The sequence below is a fragment of the Lineus longissimus genome, chromosome 4, assembly GCF_910592395.1.
Source record: "Lineus longissimus chromosome 4, tnLinLong1.2, whole genome shotgun sequence".
NCBI lineage: Eukaryota > Metazoa > Nemertea > Pilidiophora > Heteronemertea > Lineidae > Lineus > Lineus longissimus.
In genome coordinates, this window is record NC_088311.1 from 11457498 (window position 1) to 11465582 (window position 8085).

Genomic DNA, 8085 nt, shown 5'->3' on the forward strand with positions numbered 1-8085 from the left:
CTCGAGACAAGGCAGACGAGTGGTGGTCAACAGAGAGACTCATAGAGAGAGGCTGGGACTTTGACCAAGAAGGAGGCATCGGATTGCGAGGTTCAAACCGCATATTCTATTGCCAAACAGAGATCAGGGTGCCAGCAGAGAAGTATCAAGGAGATTTTTGGAAAGAGGAGGGTCAAGAGCTAAGCTGACGAAGTCGACGGAGCTAATCAAATAGCTATTTGATTTGCGTCTATCCTTCCATCCATCCATTCAGTCATCTGTAGACAAAGTTGGGCATTTCGTAATCATACGGCTGAGGCACTTCAAATATGGGTATCATATGAACAGGGCAGGAAATGCTTTTTACAGAAAATTTAGGATGATTCTACTCAAATTCAGCTCAACAGGCCTAAATTACAGAACAATTTTTTGCCACTTAATTCCAGCTGATAGAATCTTTAAATAAAGTTGAAGAGGTCTGCATGCATGAAGCGTTAGCAGGGCACGTTTCGTAACTGTTAGAGCTATTGAGTTGAAACTTCGTACACATGTACCGGGTACCCTTAAGTAGTGGCACTTTAGAGACCATGTTATGTTCCGGTTCGATTCATGGTTGGGGTCAAACGTTAAAAGAACGTTAAACGGCCATTTTGAAAATCATTCAAAGTCCTATTACTCTGAAACTGATGATTGAATTGCAACCAAATTTCATGTGATCATGTATCTATGTTCTCTTGACTTTACGTTATCTCAAATTTTCAGTGTAATCTGATGACAAATATGGCTGCTAAGCTGCCATCTTGCATTCTCAACGAAACCTTTTTACTCCCTAAACTGTTGATTAGATGTCAGCCAATTTCCAAGTGACATGTACATCGACTGCAAATGACATGCACTAACATTAACTGAGGCGAACACATGGTCCCTGGACCATTCATTGATAAGAATAGAATGACGGGGGTCGGGCAGTATCCTCGGAGGATGAAGGGAGTAGAGAACCCTGTTTCAGTGCATCTGCCTTTTTCTTTGGTGGTGTCCTGAAATGAGTGTATTGCTTCTGATGAACAAATGGCCCCAACAACTGAAACAACACAAGAATAAATAAGAAGGAATGACATAATTTTACACATATGCATACTAGTATGGTTTATTTCAACAATTATTGGATTGATAGTAATTGGTTGATAATCTGAAGTGGACATTCATTGTTGTGGCAGGTATGTAACATTGTAATTGTGTTGAGTTTCACTCATGCAATACTACTGATGTTGGGTACACAATCATGCTAGTTGGTTAATTGAGGAGTTTAAAAATAAAATAAAATAAAATAGGTAAGTTTTTCAGACAACAGTGGCAGGTCGCGCCAGCCAGTAAATGTATGTGGTAATTTATTCATCTTGGTCTCATTTTTGCAAAAAGGGTGTTTTCAATAAACTGGCTGAATTTGGTTTGCCACCCCATATGGGTGGAAAATGGGTATAATTTTTACCTCCATATAGGGTAAAAAATATTCTTACTTGGTCTCCATATGGGTTACTAGTACTTTTTAGATATTAAAACTGACCAACGAGCATGTGTACCGGAATCTCTATATGAGTGAACCCTTGAGGCTGAATTTGTCTTAGGGCCTCGCCTCTTCTATAATTCGGTACGGAAGCCTGGTTTTCGAAGATTATATTTGGGAATACATTCTGACCGAAGAAAGTTTCGCCAGAAAAATGTTAGAATTAGAACGAGTTAGAATCTGACATGCAGGTATACATTGTCATTTCAACATACATCTCGAATACAAAACATGATGCCTGTAAAACTCTATTCTTCTCAACAAGCTTAGTAGAGATAAGCAATACATGAAATACTAATGTAGCTGTGTTTTAAGAAGAATTTCTTCAAAATAGATTTAAGAAGAATTTCTTCTAAACAGACCTTTTTGATATTGGTTTTTTAATTGAAAATACATTACAAGTTCAGTTTGCCAAACGACACAAATAATGTAGTCGTAGGAAAAGATATTGCATCTCAAGATTCCCAAAGAATGTGGCAAGATTTATCACGTTGAAGAAAAAAAAGAATTACAACTTGTGTGCGATAGCTCTTTGCTGTACACGAAAATTTAGCACATGCTCCTTGCACTGTATTTTATTTGTAAATGTAGCCACCAGGTGTAATGGGGAGCTATTCAGATGCAATATTCAACATTTATTGAATTCTGATGTTTTAAGTTTACTGACTATTCATAACTATCCCTGATTATTCTAGCTTGTATCATGGTTATGCAACATGCTTTCAGGTGGTTCCTACTCCAGTCCTGTTTCGCTGAAAAGCTTTATGATATTCATATACTAAATGTCTGACTGAAATTTGTTAACAGTGCTCTCTTCCATGCAAACCTTTCCAATGACATTCGTCCATGAGCTGAGCAACTTTCAATTGACGTGTGGTAAAATAAAATAGGCCCAATTCTTAAGTTTTTTCTATTGGTGGGAATTAATGTCAAGTTATATAAAAGTCACTTGGCTCCCGGAGTTTGCTTGATTTACTAAATATAAACAAGTTAGCATCTGAAGGCTTTGCACCTACTAACACAGTCAGAAGGAGATGTGCACAGCAATATAATTAGATTTTGCACTTGCATGTATGAACATTTGGGGAGGGGGGCAAATGAAAAAATTACAAATTATTTGATTTGCAAAATTTCTAGTTAAAAAAATACACAAGTTACCTTGTAGAAATCCTTTTTTCTTTTTTTTCTTCAAAAATGGCAGATTTCAGTTAAAACACACACTTAATTGATCAACAGGTGAAACATCAATAAAGTCCTTCTGACTGTATAACATGTCCTTCTGACTGTATTACATGTTCCTTATAAAGTCTATTCAAGTCTAATCTATGTTTTATCTATAATCAATTCTAATCTATTATTTTACAGTTTACCAATCTCGTACCCAGAGGGTGACTTATGTTGCTCTGCTGGCATCTTCCCAAATGTAACAGTTCACATGTAGTGTCCGACTGATTTCGTCCAACAAACTCCATTCTGGGTGCGACTGGCTATGTTATGTGTGCTGAGGTAGAAAATGTAAGCAAAAGTACATTTTTTATACGTACTTGGGTCAACCACAAATGAATCAAGTCTTTTCGACAATTTTTAATGTAAATTCTCAGTCCAGCCAAAAAGTCTACATATTTTGTTGGAATAGTGGCATATTTCAGTGAAAAAATATGCACTCGATCAGTCGGTCAACCACAAATGAATCGAGTCTTTCCGACTATATAACATTATGTACAGTTCAGCAAAAAAATCTACATTTTTATTTGCAATAATAGCAGATTTCGGTGAAAAAAACACTTAATATATCAATATATGTATAGGCCAATCATAACAGAATATAAAAATCAAGCTTCTGACTGTGTTACATGTACAGTCTAGGCAATGTTAACGCATTCTTATTATAACTTTTTCCGTAGAGTCATGATATTGGGATCCAGTCTGAGCTGTAATTAAATATTTTGTGCTGAAATGAATACTCAAAACTTCAGCCTCTTGAAATGAAAATTGGCCCATGCCATTTGATGTTAAATCTTTTTGATTATTGAAATTTTTTTTTTTTAAAAACACCCAAGATCCAAATTTCTATTTCGTATGTTATAGTCCATAGTGTAAAACAGATAACATGTATGTATGAATGTGCTAAATCAACTTGAAACGGGTTGTAATCGGTTGGAGTCCACTTCATACGAATCAACTGTTATTACTTACTGCACATGCGCTTCAAAATTTTCAAAATGCGTTTTTCAGCACCGATAAAAAGATGCTTGGACTTGGACGACGCAATATTGAAAATCTTGTTGCACTTGTGCAGTCAGCAAAGTACATTTATATGGTATACCATGTTGCGACTTTATCTTCAGGATCTGCAACATCTTAAACGAATTCAGTTCCACAGTTAAATATAGCAGGTAGCATGTAATTTTGGCAGTGGCAGTGGCAGGAATGTTTGGCCTTTGGCTTTTACAATGATAAAAGGGGGAATTGTAGGGCCTGCGCAGGAATGACCCAGTCCTCCCCAACCACATCCAATCGCCCAATTTACAATGGGCTGTTGTCAACGCACAGTTGGCATGGGGATGAATGGTGAACATGTTCTGGTGTCCAAGCGGTTTGAGGCATGTAGTGTAATGACTGATATATGGGTACATGACAAATATATTATCAAGCTTTGTTTCTGATCCTTGTCACCAGATAGCACACGTTGTGCTAGAGAAAATCAAATCGTGCACGCCTAAAATACAGAGAAAATTTCCATTGAAAGACAGTTTTTGTATACCATACATCCCAATAAACATCAAGGAGATAACGATTGAAGAGTCTTTAAAAGGCTGGGTTTTTTGTCACGTTTCAACAAAAAAACTCATTACGGGATGACGTCAAGTAGACATGAAATTTGAGTTGACATCAACCTAATGACGTCGTGGCCGAGCAAAATCGCTGACGCGAAGACTTAATTTATGATGTTGCTAAAGCTTGCAGCACACTATATTAGCCACCAACTTTGGCGTTCACAGGTGTTTTTTGCCGCAATAGTCCTGAACGCCTGAAAAATCCCTAGTCTGCTATGAATGGCATCTGATGAAGATGACAGGACGCTGCTTGCCGCAACTAAATGCCAAATATCTATCATGTTCGATTTTAGACGCGTTTCGCTGCGCTTGACCGCCAGTGAACGTTGGAAGAAGCCATGTGTTCTACCGATGGCGGCAAGACTTGGCGTAGGCGGCAATACTTTTGCCAGTTTGCATCTTGATGTCACATGATTTCTTAATGGCAGCCCATATGATGAAGGAGAATGGCGGAAAAGACGGCACTAAATGCAAAGTTTGGGCAGGTTTGCTCTTGACTGGGATCCACTGGTCATTAACTCTGTCGTCAAGAGGCATAAAAGTCAAACGCTTCTTGTCACCAAAGTGGGCAGCTAGTGTGCTTCTAGATAGTCGAATGCCTCTTATCGCCAGAGTTGGTGGCCACTGGATCCCTGTCAGAGCAAACCTGCCCAGACTTGGTGTTCAGTGGCGTCTTTTCTGCCACTTGAAAATGAACCGATCCTGGGCCATTCTCCATCATCATGGTGGCTGCCATTTTGGAATCATGTGACAAAAAGACGCAATCTGGTTGGCCGAAGCCTTGCTGCTGCAACCAAGTCTGGCTGCCATTGGTTGGTTAGGTTTCATCAACATTGTCCAGATGTCTTGAAAGAGTGATTTTCAAGATTTCTGAACGTCGTCGACAAAACTACCAGTGCAATCCCAATATAACTATCACATAGTCACATTGCATCCTCTCAAAGTAATTCTTTTGAACTTTCACATTTGTGTTCACAACATCAGCTAAAAGGCATACGCCGTTCGTTAAAATTTTTGATATTGAAAATTCCCAATTGCAGAAATACACACTAAATTAAAAATTCAACATTACTGTTGCGTAGACTGATCTACAAACACCATAAATACCAAGTTTTGGCAAATTTGTATGCATAATAACTGCACAACAGCACTGTGTATAATTGGATTTCTATTTAATCAGACCGGGATTAAATCAAACGGTCTACCCCTTTAAGGATATTTTCCGTGGCGGAGATTTTATAATTTGGTCAGTTTGCATGTACTTTTTGTGGCAAATTTTGTGTTTTTAGAGCATATCTGACAGATCAGTGCATTTAGGGTAAATGATAAATGCTTGAACCTAGCCCTTAATGGTTAATGTTTTTATCTTAACCTTTTCATTTGTCCAGTTAATTAAAATGTTTTTCTGACTTTTGGTGAGATTAAGAAGAAGAAGGTTTTTATGAAGCGGATGATTTTAGTTGCTGAAGCATCATGCCAGCTGTATCATAAAAATGTTATTGTCAGTGGGAGGGTTATCAATAATCTGACTAGTGTATCTATTATGGAACATTGTAGTCCTATACAAACATCTAAATGAAGTATTTAGGTGCTCTAATACCATGATAGCCTGGACAAAGATTTCACTTCAGTAACGTGCGCACTAAAGTGTACGCAAGCAAATGTGCCCCACCTTGATTTCATAGAAATCTTACAATACATAAATTCGTTGGCTCAGGGTTAACTCATCCTGAGGAAATCGGGGATATGTTATCTTCTCCAGCCCTGCACACAAGCCGGGGAGACATTTGCCCACATTTGGAACAGTGCAAAAGTAATCGCGCCAAATCAGAACATAGCTAGCATTTGTTTATAGTAATTTCATAAATGTTGTAGCAGTGACATCCAAATGGTGCCAGTTGTCTTATGCCAACCAAGAGGAAAGCCCTGTCTTCTTTGAGGTGCGCACTACATCCTCTTAATGCATGATCAATGACCTTTAATTGCAACTTTTGATCTCAGTTGTAGCTGTACCGATTAATGCACAAAAACACTCCTCAAAACAACTGCATTTCCATTGGGTTTTTAATCATCGATTGGGTTCTTCCATAATTTCAGATATAATTATTTTTTAAACCTTGTGCTGACAAATTGTTTATGTCCTCAATTTTAATTAACAATTAATATTTGATCTTGATACTAGTATTTGGTGTTCAGGCAACAACATTTTTTTGGGATAACGTGGCCTCCAACAAGTAAAGGGCCAAAAATAGACAGCATGGAAAACTAACGTTGGAAGAAAAAAAACAATGATGATCAGGGCTATTTTTCATGTTCCTTAATTCACTTTTTTAATAAATGTACACATATGCCTCACAAAAAGGAGTTTGTTGAAGAAGAAAAAAAATGTTTCCTGATCCCATGCTATCCAAGGAATGAAACTGTTGTTGTCATATAAAGAAATGTATAATTTGCATTTTCCAATTTTAGATGTGTACCTTTTTTACATGTTTACTAGTACCTTTCTTCTCATTGTCAGCTTTCATGCGAAGTGATTTGCACATCTGTCCAATTGATTCCTTGCATTTCCCCCATATAATGTGGTCGAACCAATCGTTTGACTTTCCAGCATCCTGAAATATGCCTCTGACTGTCTCTGCAAATAAATTTATTTTGTATTTACTCAGTGCACTTGGAAAAGGTATACTAGTATTTTAGCAGGGCACATTTGTAAAACACAATGGGCCACTGCCCGGAAACTGCATCTCCAGGTCATATGAACTCCCAGGCCAAATTTTGGTATGTCCTTAGGTTACTGTGAGCCTATGAGATAGCGTGTCGTCGTCGTCCGTCGTCGTCGTCGTCCGTCGTCGTTAAACATTGGTGGCAGGTTTTGTTACCGAGACTGAATTTTGGCCGCATGTGATTTTTGGTTTTGCCACCAGGGGGCCAAATGTCCAAAGTTAAAATGTTTGATAACTCGTTCAATTGTGGCCCGTTTTTCATAAAATTTTCATGGTAGGTACTTTTATAGCAAGGGTACAACTCATATCAGATGGGTTTTGGATTTGACCTACTTTTTGAGGTCACAGAGGTCAAGGTTATCCTATGGCACTGCCATTTTGTAGTGACGGCACGTTTTGTAACCGCTTTAGCTACGGATCCCTAACTTGACACAAATGTACCCCTACTCATAGACCAAACTGCGATCTTTTATGATTCACGGTTTTGCCACCAGGGGGCCAAACGTCTAAAGTGAAAATGTTTGATTACTCGCTTAATTGTGGCCCAATTTTCACAAGATTTTTATGGCAGGTACTTTTAACAAGGGTACATTACATAGTTCACGCGTTTTTGATTTGACCTACTTTTCAAGGTTGCAGAGGTCAAAGTTTGCTGAATCATCGAACAGTAGCACGTTTCATATCTATTTGAGCTAAAAGGTTCTCAACCAATGTGGACATGTATCTAGGGACCCTCTATTCCACCCCTAAAATTTGGCCCATTCGGACATCAAATATGGGCGCCAGGCGGCCATCTTGAAAAATAAACACAGTTCTATTACTCTGAAAATCACGATTGGATTGCAAGCAAATTTCATCTGAATGTCAACTATGTACTCTCTACAAAATCCTTCATTTTCAATCAAATTTGATAAGCAATATGGCCGCCAGGTGGCCATCTTGAAAAATAAACAATGTCCTAATAATCCTATATTTATGATCG